General features: G+C 37.0%; 1 protein-coding gene across 1 annotated transcript in view; it reads left to right on the top strand.

Annotated features, from left to right (window-relative positions):
* Positions 1-23,392, top strand: part of CNBD1 (cyclic nucleotide binding domain containing 1) — a 257,585-nt gene that overhangs the window by 41,561 nt on the left and 192,632 nt on the right. The gene's annotated exons all lie outside the window — the stretch shown is intronic.

Genomic DNA, 23,392 nt, shown 5'->3' with positions numbered 1-23,392 from the left:
TGGGCTACATCAGTGATATGACAACAAACTTTTAAAAGCAAGTACCTTATATTCTCTAAAAATCTTCACTTTTCATTTTGCATGAGATTTTTAATAAAATTGTTTTTGAATAACAGTAACCTCTTTTTAAAGAAGTGCAAACATGTATCAAGATGGCTAAATGGCTTATATAAGTCACAACACCATTAAAGTTCTAAAGGAGAACATAGGAAGGAAACTCTCAGATATTCCATGCAGAGATATTTTCACTGATATGTCCCTTAGAGCAAGGGATATAAAGGAAAGAATAAACAAATGGGACTTCATCAAAATAAAAAGGTTCTGCATGGCTAAAGAAAATACCAACAAAATGAAAAGGGAACCAACCGTACGGGAAAATATATTTGCCAATGATAACTCAGACAAGGGTTTGATCTCTAAAATATATAAAGAACTCAAATGACTCCACAACAAGAAGACAAAAAAATCCAATTAAAAAATGGGCAAAGGACCAGACAGACACTTCCCCAAGGGAGGACATACAGAGGGACCCTAGATGGGATCTCACCTGCTAGTCTCTCAGTTCTCTTCCCAGAACCTCCTTCTCCAGTCTATCCTCAGGAGTCTCTAACCAACTCTGCCCCCACCTTTGCTGGAGACCAAGATATGTGGCCGCAAATAAAAATTTGTGGGTTGGCCCATTAAATGGCTCTTTGCATCTCCAGCCTTCCATCTTTGGCAGAGAGCACCCCTGCTGCTTTTCAGAGCTGGCTGTTTTCTGTGTACTTTTGGGGCTCTGGTGCTATGGGCTGGAGATTCCTATTTATTGTTTAGACCCCGCTCTTCTCAGGGGATCCAACTGGTCGTTTAAATATCCCTCTGAGGCTGCTCACCTTTTTGAGTGTCTGCTGCACTCCTTACCAGTGCCTAAGCTGATTCCTCTGTCTGTCTGAGGTTACAAGGCTGCTCTCTCACTATTCAGTTGTTTGTTCCAGGTGATTTCTCCACAACTTCATTGTAATTCCAGGTTGGTCCTGGATGTAGGTCATTGTGACTTCCATTCACTCTGCCATTCTGTCCCCTGTCTGTTCTTCCATTTCTTTCTTTAATGTCCTGTAGTTTTCTGAGTACATGTGTTCTACGTCCTTGGTTAAGGTTATTCCTAGGTACCTTATTTGTTTGTTTCAATAATAAATGAGATTGTTTTCTTAGTTTCTCTTCATGAGAACTCATTATGGGTGTATAAAAGTACCACAGATTTCTGGATATTAATTTTGTATCCTGCTAGTCTTTAGAGTTTTCTATCTGCAATATCATGTCATCTGTGAATAACAACAGTTTTTTTTTACTTCCTCTTTTTCATTTCGGATGCCTTTTATTTCATCTTCTTGTCTAATTGCTGTGGCTAGGACTTCCTGTGCCATATCGAATAAGAGTGGTGAAAGCAGACATCTCAATCTGGATCCTGATCTTTACGAAAATGCTTTCCAGTTTTGCCCTTTGAGTATGATGTTGGCGGTGGGTTTTTCATATATGGCCTCTATTGTGTTGAGGTATGATCCCTCTATTCCCGCTTTGCTGCAAGTTTTATCAAAAATGGGTGCTGGATTTTATTTAATATTTTTTCTGTGACTATTGATATGATACAGTGATTTTTAGCTTTCAATTTGTTTATGTACTTATTACATTTATCAATTTGTGAATATTGTACCCATAGTGCATTCCCAGAATAAATCCACTTGGTCATGGTGTATAATTTTTCTAATGCATTGTTGGATCTGATTTGATTATATTTTGTTGAGTATCTTAGTGTCTATGTTCATCAGGGATATTGGCCTATAATTTTCTTTCTTTGTAGTGTCCTTATCTGGTTTTGGAATTAAGATAATGCTGGCCTTGTAAAAAGAACTTGGAAGTTTTCCCTCTTGAATTTTTTGGCATAGTTTAGGGAGGATAGTTGTTAGTTCTTTGACTGTAAATTTGCCTGTGATGCCATCTGATCCAGGACTTTCATTTGTTGAAAGTTTTTTGATCACTACTTAAATTTCATTAGTTTTTATGAGTCTATTCAGGTTTTTTGGTTATTTCTAATTTGTTAAAGATTGTGTATTTCTAGGAATTTGTCCTTTTCACTCAGGTTGTCTAATTTGTTGGCAAATAGTTTTTCAAAGTATTTGTATTTCACTGATGTCCATTGTTATTTCACCTTTTTCATTTCTGATTTCATTTATTTGGATTCTCTCTCTTTGTTTCTTGGTGTGTCTATTAAAGGTTTGTCAATTTTGTTTACCTTTTCAAAGAACCAGCTCTTGGTTTCATTGAATATTTTATTTTTTTTATTTTTTAACCTCTATGTCATTTATTTCTGCTTTGATCTTTATTATTTTTTTCCTTCTAGTTATTCCGGCTTTTCTTATTGTTTTTCTAATTCTTTTAGTTGTATGGTTATGTTTTTTATTTGAGGTTTTTCTTGCTTCTTGAGAGGCCTGTAATGCTGTGAACTTCCCTACTAGGACTGCTTTTGCTGTGGATATTGGGTTGTTTTGTGTTCATTTACATTTGTTTCTAGGTAGTTTTTGATTTCTTATTTGGTCTCATTGATAACCCATTCATTGTTTGATAACATGCTATTTAGCCTCCATTTGTTTGAATGTTTTTCATTTTCTTATTGTAGTTGATATCTAGTCATGCTATTGTGCTCTGAGAAGAGGCTTGATATGATCTCCATGATCTTGAATTTGTTAAGGTTTATTTTGTGTCCTAATATTTGGTCTATTTTTGAAAATGTTTCATGTGCACCTGAGAAGAGTATACATTCTGCTACTTTGGGATAAAACGTTCTGTAAATATCAATTAAATCCACTAGTGTGCTGTTTAAGGTTGTTGTTTCCTTGTTGATAGTTTGTTTGGAAGATCTATTGATTGACATCCGTGGGGTGTTAAAATCCCCTACTATGACAGTATTGTTGTTGATCTCACCTTTAAAGTATGCCATGTGGATTTAAAATATATTTATAGGCTCCTATATTGGGAACATATATGTTTACCAGGGTTTTATCCTCTTGTTGGATCCATCCCCTTAGTAATATGTACCGACCTTTGCCTTTTGTTAGTGCCTTTGCTTTGAAGTCTGTTTTGTCTAATATAAGTATTGCTACTCAAGCTTTTTTTCATTTCCATTTTCATGGAATATTTTTTCAATCTCTTCACTTTCAGCCTGTGTGAATCTTTTGTTCTGAGATAGGTTTTTTATAGACAGTATATGTATGGGTCTTGTTTTCTTGTCCATTCAGTTACTCTATGTTTTTGATTAGAGCATTTAATTAATTTACATTTAAGGTTATTACTTATAGTAGTTATTTATTGTGATTTTTATTCTTTATTCCTGTATTTCTTCTCTCTATTTCTTCTTCTTAGAGCAGCCCCTTCAACATTTCTTGCATTGCTAGTTTTGTAATAGTGAACTTGTTTAGCCTTTTTAAAAATCTGATGATCTTTTTATTTCACCTTTAATTTTTTTTATTAATTTATTTTTGTTCAAATACATTTGTCTTTGCCTTCCTACCACCACTTTTCCCTGCCCCCCCTTTCCCAATTCCCTCCCTCTTTGGCTTTGTCCATGAGTCCTTGATATATGTTCCTTGACTTGACCCTTGCCTTCACTTTCCCTGCCTCCCCTTCCATCTTGACTCTGTTGGTTTCTTTTTTCTTTCAATGTTGCTGGTCATATTTTCCTTGCATCTTTGTTTTGTCATTTACGTTCCACTTACAGGTGAGATCATATGGTATTTGTATTTTGCCCCCTGGCTTATTTCGCTTAGCATAATGCTCTCGAGTTCCATCCAAGCTGTCACAAAGTGTAGTCGTTCTTTTTTTTCTTTCTGCTGCCTAGTATTCCATTGTGTAAATATACCATAATTTTTTGATCCAATCATCTACTGATGGGCATTTAGGTTGCTTTCAACACTTGGCTATTGTAAATTGTGGGGCTATGAACCTTTAATTTTAAATGATATCCTTGCTGGATAGAGTGATTTTGAATTCAGATCCTTGCTTTTTACTTTGAATACTTCATGCCATTCCCTTCTGATAAGAAATCAGCTGATGGGAACCACCTTGTAGCTAACTATGTTTCTCTGTCTTTCTGATTTTAAAATTCACTCTTTGTCTTTAACCTTTGCCATCTTACTTATAATGTATCTTGGTGTGGGTCTCTTTGGGTTCTTCTTGATTGTGATTCTCTGTGCTTCCTGAACTTATGTGACTTTTTCCTTCACAAAGTTAGGAAAGTTTTCTGTCATTATTTCTTTAAACAGATTCTCTATCCCTTTCTCTCTTTCCTTTCTGGTATACCCTTGATGAGGTGGTTGTTACCTTTCATGTTGTAATGTTTCATGTTGTAATGTTTCATGTAACAAAGATAACTTAAACTATTCTCCTCCTTTTAAATTATTTTTTCTTTTTGCTACTCTGATTGATTTTTTCTACCTTGTCTTTTAATTCACTGATTCAGTCTTTTGCTTCATCCAACCTACTGATTATTCCTTCCAGTGTATTCTTTATTTCAGATATGTTATTCTTCATTTTTGCCTGGTTATTTTTCATGTCTTCTATGTACTTTTAATGCTGTTGAGCATCCTTATAATCATTTCTCTGAATTCTATATCTGATAAATTGCTTGCTTCCATTTCATTTAGCTCTTTTTTCTAAAGAGTCCTTCTGTTCATTTCATTTGGAACCTGTTTCTTTGTTTCTCAATTTTGGATGTCTCTTAGTGTTTGTTTCTATGTATTAAGTAGATCTGCTATGACTTCCAGACATGATTGAGGTTGCCTTTCGTAGTAGATGTCCTGTGGGAACCAGTGGTGCAGTCTTCTTTATCACTTGAGTTGGGTGATCTAGGAATGATTTTTATGTGTGTTAAGTAGAGTTTCTTGTTGTGGTTGGTTCTTGTTTAGTATTGTCCTATTAATGGATGAGCTCAATCCTTAAGCTGGTTGACTGTGAGGCTCAACCCCTACCATGTCCTGCAAACTGTTGTACAGGTGCTTAAGGACAAGTGGTGAAATGAGGTATGTGAGCTGCCTGGAATGGAGGAGACTTTTGTAATGCAGTTGTGGCACAGGATGAAAGGCAGAAAGGAAATGTTAATTACTTTTAACTTCTATAGCAGCTCTGAGTAAATAGTGCAAGACTGGAAGAAGGATAAAAGAGTTTGAAACACTAAAATCATTGGAAAGGGCACATCAGGGAGATATCACCAGAGAGGAAGAGCTCGACTAACTGCAGGGAGTTTTGTAACTAGGATGTGTGTGCAGAATAAACAGTGGGGAGAGAGGAGAGGAGAAAGAAAGAAAAAAAGGAGAGCTGGGAGACTCCCGTTAAGTCGTATATTTGAAGGCATATAAGGTTGAATGTAAGCTTATCAGATGTATTAGTTAAGATTTAAATTGTGAGCAAGAGGAGCTGACTGATTAATTTTAAAAATGGTGGGGAGAAAGGGGTAGTCTGTGGAAGTATATTGGCTGACTTCGAAGTGGGAGAATTACTGATGCTGGAGGCTATATGAACTAGAGAAACTCTGGAGGGCTCACCAAGATCCAGCATTGGAATATGTCCATTACAACTGTTTTGACTGTGGGTTGTTGAGCTCACATTTTAGTTCTAGGGACAGAAAATGAGATCGTTGCAGTGTGTGTTTTTGCCCAATCTTTGGATGAATGCTGAGATGGCAGTACAATTTGATTTACAGTTTTACCCAATGTATCTGCAATTCATAAAGGGATGACATTTCAAAAGAGAAAGTGTTTCAGAAGGAGTAGAAAATGAATAATCAATAAACATTAAAAGCTATGAACCGAAACAAAACTGGGATTTTTAATTTCTAAATAATTTTGACCAATTTTATTTTTCATGCCTTAATTAATGAATTCATCATATACTTTGAATGTTTATATTCATATATTTCTGGAAATATCCTTGGAATAGGGACTGTAGTGGTGAGTACGCATTATCTTTGCCCTCATAGGGAGATTATATTCCCACATGAGAGAGAGAGAGAGAATGAACATACACATATTAGGTCAGCTAGTGATCAGTGCTAAGAAGAAAAACTAATGAGTAGTAGGGATAGAGCATGATGGTAATAAGAGAATTCCTCTCTGTAAGGATAATTTAATGAGATGAGAGAGCTAGACAATCAGGTATCTTTGAGGAGTTAATTCCAAGCAGAGGAAACATGAGTATAAGAGCCCATGGGTAGTAAAATACTTTGCAAATCAAAAAATAAAAAACAACATGAAGGTCTGTGCTATATAAATGCTGCAGTGAGGGGAGGAGTGGTACAAGTAACACTTCAGATGTGGGAAGGAACAAGAATCTCCAGTGGTTATGTAGGGTATTTGTACACTGTGCCAGTTCTTTAATGTTATCAAGAACTGTGACTGGCAATATGGGAGGATCATGTTTGGAGAGTTGACTGTGGGTGCCAGGAGCAGATTTGGGGATTTGGGGTGACATGTTCGAGGCTGTATGGAATTGGTCTAGCTGAGAGATGACTGTGTCCTGACTTATGTTTCAGGAAGTTCAATTTAACATTTGGAATTTTACTTTCTTTCTTTTTTTAAGACATAAATAGATTTCAGTTGACTGACTTTGGAAACATCAGAGTCTTTGCTGACCTTGACCACTAACAAGGCCAATGCTGGTCAAGTCTTCTAACCTTCTCACACATTTACATTTGATTGTGTTGCCTATAACACCACCAGCTCTTAAAATGCAACTGTGGATTGCTTTGGTAAAAATAATTGGTTTCTTCATAAATGACTGATTTATGAAAAAAGTGACATCCTTGTATATTTGTGGGGTTGCAGAAAGGATAAGAAAAGAGATAAACTTATAAATGAACTGTGAAAAACAGTTTAAGATCCTTTGAGAAAACTTGGCCCAGTTGTTTTTTCTCCTACTTTCTCCAATTAAAGATGTTTCCTCTGAGAGAATGCGGTGTCTGAAGATCAGTATGTTGTGGAGGAGCACTGAGGCAAAGCCACTGCTCAGCAGTGACTCACAAGTAGTCCCCTGGGGGTATATTAGGATTTTTGCTTTTCAGATTCAGGTTGTTTAAAATCCAACACAATGCAGTTCTCACTCTGCTGTCTTCCAGTGAGATGGTATATAGGATAAGGAATTGCATTCTTAAACTATATGTAAGGGCAATGTGCAGATGAGAGAAAAACACTGTACTGCTATGAATTTTGTTTAAAAATACAGAGCTTGGAGGAAAATGAATGGAAATTAGAGGAACCTTCTCCTAGAAAAGAAAGGTTGTATTCGAAGCTAAGAGGTAACACGGGTTAATAAAGAATGGTGTAAGTACTAAAAGTGATTTAGATTTCTGACAGAAACAGTGATCATTTATAACATGAGAGAAGGAACTAATGGAAGAAAGTTATTTGTGTTAAGGAAATAAGTGAGTGATGGACAGAGATTAGAAACCCATTGGTGGTAGGCTGATATTACAGATGAGGAAGGTACTGATCTTGGGATATCTGGGGCAGTGAGAGGCTCAGTTACACCTGGGTTGTACGTATTACAAAATGCCTGGACTTTGGAGTCAGAAGGCACTGGACTTTGAACTGTATTTCTCCCATTACTAGTTGCATGATTTTGGCCAAATTTCTATCTCTTGATACTCAATTCACAAATCAATAAAATGGTCACTTTTATTAACCTCATAGGATCATTGTTGTGAAGCCCAAATGCAGTTAGAAATGTAAAAGCCCATGCATGTTCCATTACAGGCCCTTTGTACATGTCAGTCTTCCCTTTCCTAAAGAATCTCACACATTGTGGTAGGTTTTTGTAAAAGTGGCTTTGCTATGTATTTGTTACAGTTAAAATATAAAAGGTGTTCCTAGTAGTTCAGAATAACAAAGTATCATTTTTTATTCCTTCAAGAAAGAATATGAAAATTTCCTTTGCAGTTTATGAATAAATAATATCTACAAATAATTTGTGATATATTTACATTAATTTACAAATTTGCCAGTGATAATTTTATACTGGAGTTTCAGAAACTACTATTTGGTCACAATCACAAATTAATTTGTATTTTTAAAAAATTGTACCTTTATACCTTTGTTCTATTATTTGGAAATAAGCAAATATCTTATAATACTTCATGTAAAAATTATTTTTTTCATCTAGGTGTGTCTTAATTCATTTGGGTTGCTATAACAAAAATACCATAGAATGAGTGGCTTAAACCAGCAGTCCCCAAATTGTTTGGCACCAGGACTGGTTTCATGGAGCAGTTTTTCCACAGGCTGGGGATGAGGGTGGGGATGGTTTCAGGATGATTCAAGCACACTACATACAAGCTCACTTCGTGCTGTGTGGCGCGGTTCCTAACAAGCCCATACCAGTACTGGTCCATGGCCCGGAGGTTGGGGACCCCTGGCTCAAACAATAGGAATTTATTTCTTACAGTTCTGGAAACAGGGAAGTATAAAATCAAGGTACCTGAGGATTCCATGCCTGGTGAGGGCACTCTTTTTGGTTCATAGATGCCATCTTCTTGCTGGGTTCTCACATGGCCAAAGGGGTGAGAGTTCTCTGGGGTTTTTATAAGGACACTAATTCCATTCATGAGGGCTCCTCATGAGAAAATCACCTCCCAAAGTCCCTACCTCCAAATACCATCAAATTGGGGTTTAGGATGTTAACAGAAGGGTTTTGGGAGGACAAAAACAATCAGCCCATAATAAAATCTATGTTATTTCCACATAGATGTGAATATTAAAGCCGAAACTTCTTGTCTTGGGTGACTATTTCATTTTTATACTTCAAGTTAGAATGTTTTCCTTCCATAGATATTGATTAGTTTATGTATTTTCTCTGTCCCTATTTTTCTGTTCACCAGTTCTCTAACTGGCCCTTACCTAGGTGTTAATCTCATTCAGAGTTCTTAACCTCATTTACTACATCTATCACTTCTAAAAATCTCTAAGGCACTCTTTTTTAAAGTGTACAATTCTTTGCCCAAATATTCATATTATCATTTAACCTTGTACCTTTCAGTTAATGGTTGATATGTGATGCAATTGTATCACATTTAATAGTTATTTTATCCATGGTCTAACTATTCTTTCATTGAAATTTGTCTAGTCTTAAGCCAGTTTTATATGGATAAAAATAATTTTATTTTTAAGGTGTGCTTTGATATCTGGTAAGATAATTTCTTACAATTTTGGAAACTTAGGAGATCTATAAAATAGTAAGCTTCTCATCCATGAACATGATGTATATTTTGTAGTTATTTTAGTCTCCTTTGTGACTCTTACTAGAGTTTCGTGTAGGCTCTATACTTTTTTGAGGTAAGTTCCTAGCTTTTATATGTTTTATGAATATTATAAATAGCATATTTTCTTTTCTAAAGTTCAATCCCAAAGGAAATTAGTGGGCAAAATTTATTCAAATTTTTCAGTTTTATTAAGATATAATTGACATGTAGCACTATGTAAATTTAATGTGTACAGCATAATGACTTGACTTATATATATTGTGCAGTGATTACAACTAGTTAACATCCATCATCTTTTGTAAAAAAAAAACAAAAAACAAAAGAAAAAGAGGGAAAAAAGTGTTTTATTCCCATGGTTATTGGAACTTTTAGGATCGATTATTTTATGATTATGATTATTTTTACCATTGTTCAGTTACAGTTGTCCCACCTTTTTCCCTATTGCTTTCCCCTGCCACCCTTCCATCCCACTCCCACAGTCAATCCCCACCCCATTGTACGTTCCCATGAGTCCTCTATTCATGTTCCTGGACTTGACCCTTCCCTTTCTTTCCTCTATTATTCCCCTCCCCCCTTCCCTCTGGTCACTATCAGTTTGTTCTTTATTTCTGTATCTCTGGTTATATTTTGTTCACTTGTTTTATTTTGTCGGTTAGGTTACACATATAGGTGAGGCCATATGTTATTTGCCCTTCACCACCCGGTTTATTTCACTTAGCATAATACTCTCCAGTTCCATCCATGCTGTTGCAAAGGGTCGGAGTTCTTTCTTTCCGCTGTATAGTATTACATTGTGTAAATGTATCACAGATTTCTGAACCACTCATTTACTGAAGGGTACCTAGGCTGTTGCCAGCACTTTGCTACTATAAATAGTGCTGCTATGAACATTGGGGTGCATAGGTTCTTTTGAATTGGTGTTTCATGATTCTTAGGGTATAATCCCAGCAGTGCAATCACTGGATCAAAAGGCAGTTTCATTTTTAGTTTTTTGAGGAGGTTCCATACTGTTTTCCACAGTGACTTCAGCAGTCTGCATTCCCACCAACACTGCACTAGGGTTCCATTTTCTCCACAAGCTTTCCAGCAGTCGTTTGTTGATTTGTTTATGGTGGCCATCTGACTGGTGTGAAGTAGTGTCTCATTGTGGTTTTAATTTGTATCTCTCTGATGGTTAGTGATGTTGAGCATCCTTTCTTTTGTCTATGGGTCCTCTTTATGTCCTCCATGGAGAATTATCTGTTCAGGTCCTTTGCCCATATTTTAATTGGATTGTCTGTCTTCCTGGTGTGGAATGATGTGAGTTCTTCATATATTTTGGAGCTCAAACCCTTGTCCGAGGTATCATTGGCAAATATATTTTCCCATACAGTTGGTTCCCTTTTCATTTTGTTGATGTTTTCTTTTTAGCAATTTTCAAATCCTTGTATTTTCTACGTATTGTGAGTATATGTGAAAACTTTCTAACTAGGTTTATATATATTGATAATTGGCTACTGTACTGAACTTATGCTAATTCTAATATATTTCTACTGACTTTTTGAAAATTATTTTTAAGTGCCCTAATACTATTTGGGAATAATCCTTATTTTATTTTCTACCAATTAAACATGGTCTATTTTCATTTATCATCTCAATTTTAAATATGATATTAAATAATGTTAAGTAAATAATTTGGGGGATAGTAAGCAGCTTTTCATGTATTTTGTTTTAAAACTATGCCATTAGTGGTTTACCATACTGGGTGATACTGACTCTTGCTTTAAGGAGGGAAACATACTTTAAACTAGAAGTGTTGTTGACAAAAAATCTTGAGTCAAAAACTCAGCTTGCCACTTGCTAGATATGTGATCATTAATAATTTATCTGAATTTCTTTATTCTTAAAAAGGCAGTAAAAATATCTAGTTTCCAGGATTTTTATGAAGCTTAGAGAGAGTGCATATGAAATGCATTGAGGTACAGACTTGTGTACATAGTAGGTGATGTACACACATGCATACCTCCTCTATTGCCGGGCCCACTCTGTGCCCCAGCAGATGACCTTCATAAGCTGTAGCTGCTACTCTTCCTGGACACCTGCTGGTTGGATTTAGTGCAATGGGAGACACTAGAATTGACAGAGATGAAAGAAGATTGAGGTCAAAATTACATCCCTCTGGCCCCTTTCTTGCCAAGTGGAGAAGGTTGGCAGCATCCGTCCAAATATCACAGTGGCCCCTTCTACAACTACAGCCCTATCAGGATATTGGCAACCTTCCAGCCTTTGGGTGGAAGCATTTCCTATTGCGTCTGTCTCCCATTCCACCTGCTGATCTTTCACCTTCTGCTTGGTTTCCCTCAATCCTGTCTATACATATTTAAATAAACCCTTCATTAAAATCCTCTTAGTTATCCCTTCTGAGTGTGTCATATACTTCCTGTTTGATTCAGTATGTGTGTTATTCTATGTAAATATGCATAACATTTCCAAAATCCCTAGACCTACACCAGATCCTTACCATTTGGTCCTGATCCATTCTACTCTATACTGTGTCCTAAGTCCTATGCATGTGCATAGGAAGTCATACATAGTTCTCTGATAGGACTGCTATTTCATGAGCCTGTGCTTTGAACATATTCTCCTTCTATCCACTTTTCAGCTTCCTCTACAAAGCCTTTTTGATACCCCAGGTAAAAATCTGATTGAGCCTCTAGGACAGAAGATGTTTATGGAATAGCTTGTTTGCATGGCTACATGTTATACTCTTGTTATTACACTGGAGTCACACTAAAGGGTCAGGACTTGTCTCTTACTCATTGTTTATTCTACAGCTGGCACACAGTTTCTACTATACAGTAGATACTGAAGAGATATTTATAAAATGCACAAATCCAGTCAGTAATATTGAGTTAATTTGTATAATCTCTGTTAGAATTGAAATGTTGTGAACAAAATGGTAAGCTACAGTGATTCAGAAGTTATGTTTAGGGCGAAAACAGGCTTTTTGTGTTTTCCCTGCCCTGACATGTTTTTCTTTCTGAGTTAATGCTTTGTTTTAAATAACTGGTTAGAATTCCATGGAGCTTAAATAGATAGGGATGACCAGTTTCAGCTATCTCAGACAGCTCTTGACTTTTTCCTGGTAGAAATGACATGTATGGTGCGAGGTTTGAGAAAACTTTAATTATTACAATGATTACAAAACAGTAATCTGCTGATGTTGGGTAGTGACCTGATACCATAACATTTTGATTTTCTTTCTTTGGAGGCAGCCTAGAGTGGAGTAGTGCATTAATAAATATTTATTAACTATTGTGCAAATAAGTGTTCAGTATTCTGGAGGAATTTTTTTCAGTGAAGCATTTACTCCAACTAATTGAAAGGAGGAAGAAAGATGAATATTTTCTTCTGTAACTCTAATTTTAAAAGCTAAAATGTATAATTAGACTTTATAGAAGAAGAAATAGTAATGACCAATACACATATTAAAAATTATTCAATCTCACGTGTATAAAGGACCCATGGACAAAGCCAAAGTGGGAAAGGATTAAGGGAGGGAGGGAAGGGGTCAGGGGAAAGTGGTGGTGGGAAGGTGTAGACAAATGTATTTGAACAATAAAAAATAAAAAAAAATAAAAAATTACTTGATCTCATTAATCATCAGGGAAATACAAATTAAAATTATAATGAAATACCAGTTCATGCTCATCAGATTGAAAAGATTAAACAGTGGGAAATACAAAATTTTGGCAAGAATGTGGTAAAATGGGAGTTCTTACATGCCCAATTTGAAGGTATAAATCAATACAATTTCTTTGAAATACATTTGGTGTTATCTAGTAGAATTGACGATTCACATGTTTACAACCCAGCTCCTATGCATATATTATAGAACACCTGTTTTATATATACACATGAAAACACCAAGAGGCAAACATAAGACTGTTTACAATAGCATTTCTCCTTGTTTTTCTTAATTTCTTTTTTCTTTTTTTTTTTTTAGAGAGGGCCTTTAAAGAATTAATTAATTAATTATTTTTAATGTAATATTTTAAAGAGTTTGAGTTAACCCAAATTTTATTTTATTTCTTTATTATTATATTTTTTAATTTTATTTTAATTTATCTTTTTAAATACATTTGTCTCTGCCTTCCCCTACTTTCCCTTGACCCCTCCCCCACCCTTGTACAATCCATCACCTTTGGTTTTGTCCATGACACCTTCCTATGTGTTCCTTGACTTTCCCCTTCCCTTCCTTTTCCCCCGTGCCCCACTCCCTCCTTTCCTCTTGTCTCTGTTGGTTTCTTTTCTTTTCAGGGTTGCTGGTATTATTTTCCTTGCATCTTTGTATTGTTGGTTAAGTTCCAATTATAGGTAAGATCATAGGTTATTTGTCTTTTGCCGCCTGGCTTATTTCACTTAGCATAATGCTCTCTAATTCCATTCATGCTGTCGCAAACTGTAGTAGTTATTTTTTTTCTTTCTACTGCGTAGTATTCCATTGTGTAAATGGACCATACTTTTTTGATCCAATCATCTTCTGATGGGTATTTAGGTTGCCTCCAACACATGGCTATTGTAAATCGTGCTGCTATGGTCACTGAGGTGCATAGGTTCTTTTGAATTAGTGTTTTGGGATTCTTAGGGTGTAGTTCCAGCAGGGGAATCACTGGATCAAAAGGCAGTTCCATTTTCAGCTTTTTGAGGAAATTCCACACTGTTTTCCACAGTGGCTGCACCAGTCTGGATTCCCACCAACAGTGTACTAGGGTTCCCATTTCTCCACAGCCTTGCCAGCACTTGTTGTTTGTTGGTCTGTTTAGGAAGGCCATTCTGACCGGTGTGAGGTGGTACCTCACTGTGGTTTTGACCTGCATTTCTCTAATGGCTAGCGATACTGAGCTTCCTTTCAAATATCTATGGGCCCTCTGTATCTCTTCCTTGGAACGCATCTGCCCAGGTCCTTTGCCCGTTTTTTTGATTGGATCATTTGTCTTCTTGGAGTGGAGTCGAGTGAGTTCTTTATATGTGTTGGAGATCAAACCTCTATCTGATGTATCATTAGCGAATATATTTTCCCACATGGTTGGCTCCCTTTTCATTTTGCTGATGTTTTCTTTAGCCACGAGGAAGCTTCTTATTTTGATGAGGTCCAACTTGTTTATTCTTTCCTTTATGTCCCTTGCTTTAGGAGACATATCAGTGAAAAAAATTGCAGCCTGGGATATCTGAGAGTTTCCTGCCAATGTTCTCCTCTAGGACATTGATGGTGTTGTGACTTATATTTAAGTCTTTTATTCATCTTGAGTTTATTTTTGTGTATGGTGTCAGCTGATGATCCAATTTCAATTTTTTGCATGTAGCCGTCCAGCTCTCCCAACACCATTTGCTGAAGAGGCTATTATTGCTCCATTTTGTGCTTCTGCCCCCTTTGTCAAATATTAGATGCCCATAGAGACCTGGGCTTATTTCTGGGCTTTCTATTCTGTTCCACTCGTCTATGGGTCTGTTCTTGTGCCAGTACCAGATTGTTTTGAGTATAGTGGCTTTGTAGTAGAGTTTGAGGTCCAGTATTGTGATCCCTCCTACTTTGTGTTTCTTTCTCAAAATTGCTGTGGCTATTCGTGGTCGTTTATGGTTCCATATAAATGTTTGAAATGTCTGTTCTATTTCTGTGAAATACGTCATTAGTATCTTAATAGGGATTGCATTGAATCTATAAATTGCTTTGGGTAGTTTGGACATTGTGATGATATTAATTCTTCCAGTCCATAAGTACACTGTATGCTTCCATTTATTTGTGTCTTCCTTAATTTCTTTTTTCAGTGTTTTATAGTTTTCTGCGTACAGGTCTTTTACGTCTTTGGTTAAATTACCCCTAGATACTTTATTTTTCTCCTTGCTATATCGAATGGTATTTTTTTCTGATTTCTTCTTCTTCTATTTCATTGCTGGTGTACAAAAATGCCTTTGATTTCTGAATGTTGACTTTGTATCCTGCTGTTATGCCAAATTCACTTATTAGGTAAAGGATTTTTTTGGTAGAGTCTGCAGGGTTCTCTATATATACTATCATGTCATCTGCAAACAATGATATCTTTACTTCCTCCTTTCCTATATGGATGCTTTTTATTTCTTTCCCTTGTCTGACCGCTGTGGCTAGGACTTCCAATACGATGTTGAAAAGAAGCGGTGAGAGCAGACATCCTTGTCGTGTTCCCGATCTTAGTGGGAAAGCTTTCAGTTTTTGCCCGTTGAGTATGATATTGGCTGTAGGTTTTTCATATATGGCCTTTATTACGTTGAGGAATGCCCCATTTATTCCCATTTTGCTGAGTGTTTTGATCATAAATGGGTGCTGTACCTTATGGAATGCTTTTTCTGCATCTATCGAGATGGTCATGTGGTTTTGTCTTTTCTTTTATTTATGTTATGTATCACGTTTACTGATTTGTGTATATTGAACTATCCCTGCATGCCTGGGATGAATCCCACTTGATCGTGGTGGATAATCTTTTGAATGTATTGCTGGATGCGGTTTGCCAATATTTTGTTGAGGATTTTAGCATCTGTGTTTATCAGCGAAATGGGCCTGTAGTTTTCTTTCTTTGTAGGGTCTTTATCTGGTATTGGGATCAGGGTGATGGTGGCCTCAGAGAAAGAGTCTGGGAGTCTTCCCTCCTCTTGGATCTTTTGGAATTGTCTGAGAAGGACAGGGGTTAGCTCTTCCTTAAATGTTTTGTAAAATTCTCCTGTGAAACCATCCAGCCCTGGGCTTTTGTGTGCCCCAAGTTTCTTGATGACTGCTTCAATTTTCCCAGCTGGTTATAGGTCTGTTCAAGCTTTCTGTTTCTTCCTCCTTTAGTGTTGGAAGATTATAATTTTCTAAAAACTTGTCCATTTCATCAAATTTTCAAATTTCTTGGCATATAATTGTTCATAGTATTTTCTGACAATCCTTTGTATTTCTGTGGTATCAGGTGTTATTTCTCCTCTTTCATTTCTGATATTATTAATTTGGGTCCTCTCTCTTTTTTTCTAGATGAGTATGCTTAAAGGCTTGTCAATTTTATTTAAATTTTCTAAGAACCAGCTTCTGGATTGGTTGATCCTATGAATTGTTGTTTTTGTCTCTATGTCATTCAGATCTGCTCTAATCTTGACTATTTCCTTCCTTCTCCTTGCTCTTGGATTTATTTGTCATTGTTTCTCCAGTTCTTTTTTTTTTTTAATTAATTTATTTACTTTTTAAATACATTTGTCTCTGCCTTCCCCCCACCTCTTTCCCTTGCCCCCTCCCACCATCCCTCCCTCAGCTCTTCCCCTTTGGTTTTGTCCATGAGTCCTTGCTATATATTCCTTGACTTTCCCCTTGCCTTCCCTTTCCCTGCCCCCACCCTTCCCTCTTGTCTCTGTTGATTTCTTTTCCTTTCAGTGTTGCTGGTCATATTTTCCTTGCTTCTTTGCATTGTTGGTTAGGTTCCGCTTATAGGTGAGATCATGTGGTATTTGTCTTTCGCCCCCTAGCTTATTTCGCTTAGCATGATGCTCTCCAGTTCCATCCATGCTGTCGCAAAGTTTAGTACTTCTTTTTTTCTTTCTGCTGCGTAGTATTCCATTGTGTATATGTACCATGACTTTTTGATCCAATCATCTACTAATGGGCATTTAGGTTGCTTCCAAGACTTGGCTATTGTAAATTGTGCTGCTATGAACATTGGGGTGCATAGGTTCTTTTGTATTGGCGTTTTGGTGTTCTCAGGGTATAGTCCCAGCAGGGGAATTGCTGGATCAAAAGGCAGTTCCATTTTCAGCTTTCTGAGGAAATTCCACACTGCTTTCCATAGTGGCTGCACCAGTCTGCATTCCCACCAACAGTGGACTAGAGTTCCCTTTTCTCCACAGCCTCGCCAGCACCTGTTGTTTGTGGATCTGTTTATGATGGCCATTCTGACCGGTGTGAGGTGGTACCTCATGGTGGTTTTGATCTGCATTTCTCTGATGGCTAGTGATGCGGAGCATCCTTTCAAATACCTCTGGGCCCTCTGTATCTCCTCCTTAGAAAAGCATCTGCCCAGGTCCTTTGCCCATTTTTTGATTGGATCGTTTGTCCTCTTGGAGTAAAGTCGAGTGAGTTCTTTGTATATCTTGGAGATCAAACCTCTATCTGATGTATCATTAGCAAATATATTTTCCCAAATGGTTGGCTCCCTTTTCACTTTGCTGATGTTTTCTTTAGCCGTGCAGAAGCTTCTTATTTTGATGAGGTCCCACTTGTTTATTCTTTCCTTTATGTCCCTTGCTTTAGGAGACATATCAGTGAAAAAATTGCTGCGTGGGATATCTGAGAGTTTCCTGCCAATGGTCTCCTCTAGGACTTTGATGGTGTTGCGACTTATATTTAAGTCTTTTATCCGTCTTGAGTTTATTTTTGTGTATGGTGTCAACTGATGATCCAATTTCAATTTTTTGCATGTAGCCATCCAGCTCTCCCAACACCATTTGTTGAAGAGGCTGTTATTGCCCCATTTTATGCTTCTGCCCCCTTTGTCAAATATTAGATGTCCATAGAGACCGGGGCTTATTTCTGGGCTTTCTATTCTGTTCCACTGGTCTATGGGTCTGTTCTTGTGCCAGTACCAGATTGTTTTGAGTATAGTGGCTTTGTAGTAGAATTTGATGTCCAGTATTGTGATCCCTCCTACTTTGTGTTTCTTTCTCAAAATTGCTGTGGCTATCGAGGTCGTTTATGGTTCCATATAAATTTTTGAAATGTCTGTTCTATTTCTGTGAAATACGTCGTTGGTATCTTAATAGGGATTGCGTTGAACCTATAAATTGCTTTTGGTAGTATGGACATTTTAAGGATATTAATTCTTCCAATCCATGTGCACGGTATATGCTTCCATTTATTTGTGTCTTCCTTAATTTCTTTTTTCAATGTTGCATAGTTTTCTGCATACAGGTCTTTTGTGTCTTTGGTTAAATTTATCCCTAGGTACTTTATCTTTTTTTGTGCTATATCGAATGGTATATTTTTCCTGATTTCTTCTTCTTCTATTGCATTGCTGGTGTACAGAAACGCCTTTGATTTCTGAATGTTGACTTTGTATCCTGCTGTTTTGCCAAATTCACTTATTAGGTTGAGGAGTTTTTTGGTAGAGTCTACAGGGTTCTCTATGTACACTATCATGTCATCTGCAAACAATGATAGTTTTACTTCCTCCTTTCCTATTTGGATGCCTTTTATCTCTTTCTCTTGTCTGACCGCTGTGGCTAGGACTTCCAATACGATGTTGAAAAGAAGCAGTGAGAGCGGACATCCTTGTCGTGTTCCTGATCTTAGTGGGAAAGCTTTCAGTTTTTGCCCGTTGAGTATGATATTGGCTGTAGGTTTTTCATATATGGCCTTTATTACGTTGAGGAATGCCCCATTGATTCCCATTTTGCTGAGTGTTTTGATCATAAATGGGTGCTGTACCTTGTCCAATGCTTTTTCTGCATCTATCGATATGATCATGTGGTTTTTGTCTTTTCTTTGATTTATGTGGTGTATCACGTTTACTGATTTGCGTATATTGAACCATCACTGCATCCCTGGGATGAATCCCACTTGATCGTGATGGATAATCTTTTGAATGTATTGCTGGATGCGGTTTGCCAATATTTTGTTGAGGATTTTAGCATCCATGTTCATCAGCGAAATTGGCCTGTAGTTTTCTTTCTTTGTAGGGTCTTTATCTGGTTTTGGGATCAGGGTGATGCTGGCCTCATAGAAGGAGTCTGGCAGTCTTCCCTCCTCTTGGATTTTTTGGAATAGTCTGAGAAGGACAGGGGTTAGCTCTTCCTTAAATGTTTTGTAAAATTCTCCTGGGAAACCATCTGGCCCTGGGCTTCTGTGTGCTGGGAGTTTCTTGATGACTGCTTCAATTTCCCCATCTGTTATCGGTCTGTTCAAGCTTTCTGTTTCTTCCTCCTTCAGTGTTGGAAGATTATACTTTTCAAAAAATTTGTCCATTTTTGATCAAGATTTTCAAATTTCTTGGCATATAATTGTTCATAATAGTTTCTGATGATCATTTGTATTTCTGTGGTATCAGTTGTTATTTCTCCTCTTTCATTTCTGATATTATTAATTTGGGTCCTCTCCCTTTTTTTCTTGATGAGTCTGCTTAAAGGTTTGTCCACTTTATGAATCTTTTCAAAGAACCAGCTTCTGGATTGGTTGATCCTCTGAATTGTTCTTTTTGTCTCTATGTCATTCAGTTCTGCTCTAATCTTGACTATTTCCTTCCTTCTACTTGCTCTGGGATTTATTTGTTGTTGTTTCTCCAGTTCTTCAAGTTGTAGTGTTAAGTCTTTTATTTGAAATGTTTCTATATTTTTAAGGTAAGCCTGTATTGCTATGAACTTCCCTCTCAGGACCGCCTTTGCTGTGTCCCATAGGTTGTGGACAGTTGTCTGTTCATTTTCATTTGTTTCCAGAAATTTTTTGATTTCTTCTCTTATCTCATTATTGACCCATTCATTGTTTAATAGTGTACTGTTCAGTCTCCATGAGTTTCCAAGTTTTTGAAGTTTCTCTTTGAGTTTAATTTCAAGTTTCAAGGCCTTGTGGTCTGAGAAAAAGTTTGGTATTATTTCAATTTTCCTGAATTTACTGAGGCTTGCTTTGTGTGCTATCATGTGGTCTATCTTTGAAAAACTGCCATGAGCATTTGAAATGAATGTGTATTTTTTTTCTTTGGGATGTAAGATTCTATATATGTCAGTTAAGTCTCTTTGATTCAGTGTGTCATTCAGCGCCACGATATGTTTATTAATGTTTTGTTTGGAAGATCTGTCCATTTTTGACAGTGGGGTGTTGAAATCCCCTACTATCAGTGTGTTGCTATCTATATCTTTTTTGAAGTCATCCAACAATTTCCTTATAAACTTGGGGGCTCCTCTATTGGGAGCATATAAGTTTACAATGTTGATGTCTTCTTGATAGATTCTTCCTTTAAGTATGATAAAGTGCCCCTCTGGGTCTCTCTTTATGGCCTTTGCTTTGAAATCTACTTTGTCTGATACAAGTATGGCAATGCCAGCCCTTTTTTCATGTCCATTTGCTTGGAATATTATTTTCCATCCCTTTACTTTCAATCTGTGTAGGTCTTTTGCTCTGAGGTTGGTCTCTTGCAGGCAGCATATGTGTGGGTCATGTTTTTTTATCCATTCAGCTACCCTGTGTCTTCTGATTGGGGCATTTAGTCCCTTCACATTGAGAGATATTACTGATAGAAAGTTAGTCATCTTTTCTCTTTGTACCTGTGTTCCTGTCTCTCTCATTCTTTTCCTTCATCTGTTTAAACCAGTCCCGTTCGCATATTTTGGAGTGCTGGTTTGGCAGAGATGTATTTTTTTAATCTTCTCTTGTCTGGGAAACCCCGTATTTCCCCTTGTATTTTAACTGAGAGCCTGGCTTGGTAGAGCAGCCTTGGCTGCAGGCCCTTGCTTTTAATGGCTTGGAAAATTTGTTGCCATTCCCTTCTGGCTTGTAGTTTTTCTGTTGAGAAGTCAGCTCCTAGGCGTATTGGGGCCCCCTTATATGTTACTTTCTCTGTGAAGCTGGCTTTTATCAGAACTGGGGACAGCGGTGGGTCAGCTCACATCCCCATGCATTGCAGGATCCATCTCTTTTTGCCTTTGCCTGCCAGTCTGCTGTCAGCCTGAGACTATAACTGACCTGAGCTGGCTTCTAGAAGACCTGGGGAGATGGGACTCCTGCATCTCCCATGGGAGGTGCCTTTCAGATTTGAGGGTAGGTGGTAGGTGTGTTATCTTTTCCTAGAGTCACTTTCTGAGTCTGTCAGGGATTATTTCCCTGAACTCCACAGCATGGAGCACATAGTAGGGTAGTGGGTAGGGCCTCCAGAGACCAGGTTTTGGGTATTTCCAGAAGCTTGTAGGGTGTTATGGCTGTCTGTGTGGGAGAAGCTCCAAATCTGGTTCCTGGGAATGTGTAGGGAATCACTGAACCGTAAAGCCAGTGTTTGACACACCCTGAGTCTGTTGTATCCTTGGCAGGGGTTAAGACACAGGATGGGAGAAAAGAAAGAAGAAAATGAAAACAAAACAAAACAAAACAAAAAGAGATACAGATTGGGGCAAGCATGATTCCAGACAATTTGGAATTTAAAGATAATTTTAACTTATATGCTTTGGATTTCAAATTTTAAAAAGAGAGATGGAGTGGGAGGCAATATGAGAAGAGGATGATAAACTGCAACCTGTGTTTTTGGCTCCTCATTAAATAAATGAAACTTGAACTCAGCTTTTGAGGCAAAAGTTAGTGGTTGCTACAGACTGAATGTTTGTGTCCCAAAATTCATATGTTAAATTTTAATCCCCAGAGTACCATTATTTGGAAGTAGGGCCTTTGGGAGATGGTTAGGTCATGAGGGTGGAGTCCACATGAAGTGGACTAGTGAAGAGACCCTAAAGGGCTGACTTGTCCCTTTGCCATGTGATAACAGAGCAAGACAGTCATCTATGAACCAGGAAATGGGCTCTCACCAGACATCAAATGTGCTGTAGTCTAGATCTTGGACTTTCAGCCTCCAAAACTGTGAGAAATAAATGTCTGTTGGTTATAATTTATGTTGTTTTGTTAAAGTAGTCCAAGCCAGCTAAGACCAGTCTTTTCTCAAGTCATGCTTCCTCTACTTAACAGAATAGTGTGCTAATATCCATTACTTCATTGAATCAATTTTGTCTGAGTGGTTTTGCAGAGAATAACATGAAAAATACACAGACAGTGCTGACAAAGTTCTCATAGTGAGACCGATAATCAGTGGGAAGATCAAATTCTGTCTTTAGAATGATAGCTTCTTTACAATTAATAGAGCTGCTGTAGTCATGACTTCCTCTATTCTCTTTTATCTTTCCTCTCCTCCTTTCTTTCCTTTTTCCTTTCCTCCCTCCCTCCCTTCCTTGATAGAGTACCTCTACTTGTTAAACAGTTACTCTGAGGGGAAAACGTGCTATTTCTAATCTTTAAAAATATATAGATGTAAAAGTATCTATTCTTAAATCTGCCTTATCTTCAAATTATGGATTTATATTTAAAAATTAAATACAGGGTCAATGGGACTATTTTATGATTTGAGGGACTTGGAACCCTATAGGTACTCTTGATTTAGAAATGATATCAAGAAGCAGAAGAGTAATAGTAGAATATTATAGCAAGTCTCATTGAAATGACTATTCTGTGTATGAGAGAAGACACATTAAAAAGGATTTTTGTAACATCCACTCTAATTTAAAACATATGCAAAATATTTGGTTTTAAATAAAACTGATTTAAATAGAAGGGGGGAAAGCATTTGTTTGTCCTAATAATTGTTTTTTGATAATGTGTTCACTTCTTTTTCCCAATCTTCCTTTTTTTTTGTTCCCCATTTTGAAACCTGAGTATATTTCATTTAAAAATATTCTTTCAGATTTATTTACATGAAGGGGAAACATAATGCAGTATCAGGCAGGAGAAGCTAAATAGACAAGCAAACAAGTAAACAGTAAAGAAATCATAGTCATGGAACGCTTCAAGGGCATATGACTTAAATAGTAAATACATGGTGTGGCAGAAGTAGGTTTACAGTTGTTTGTATGGAAAATAATACAATAATTAATAGTTATACAAGAATAAACTGTTTGCATAGTCACAATTGTAAACCAACTTTTTCTTCGCCCTGTATAGAGTCAACCAAAATTATTGCAATTTTTGCAGTTATATAACTCTATTGGAAAGTGGGGGACATAAAACAATTTAATGAAGATAAAAATGGTCAAAAGTGGTTGCCCTATGGGAGAGAGACCAGAAGAGGAGTGAGAAAGGACCTCAGACTTTTTGTTAGAAGTCTTTTAATACTGTTCAGAAAAAAAAGGTTCATTGGGAAAATAGGTTTGTGGAAAATAAGTTGTATACTATTATGTCTTAATTTTTAAAATTTTACATAATCTTTACCTAAGGATATGTTCATTGATTCTAGATTGAGAGGAATGGGGGGAGGGAGAGGGGAGAGAGAGAGAAAGAGAGAGAAAGAGAGAGAGAGATTGAACCCACAACCTAGATATGTGTTCTGACTG

This window comes from Pteronotus mesoamericanus, unplaced genomic scaffold (genome assembly GCF_021234165.1).
Source record: "Pteronotus mesoamericanus isolate MK-2021 breed Mesoamerican mustached bat unplaced genomic scaffold, CSHL_Meso_final scaffold_54, whole genome shotgun sequence".
NCBI lineage: Eukaryota > Metazoa > Chordata > Mammalia > Chiroptera > Mormoopidae > Pteronotus > Pteronotus mesoamericanus.
This window is presented reverse-complemented; position numbering and strand designations above follow the sequence as displayed.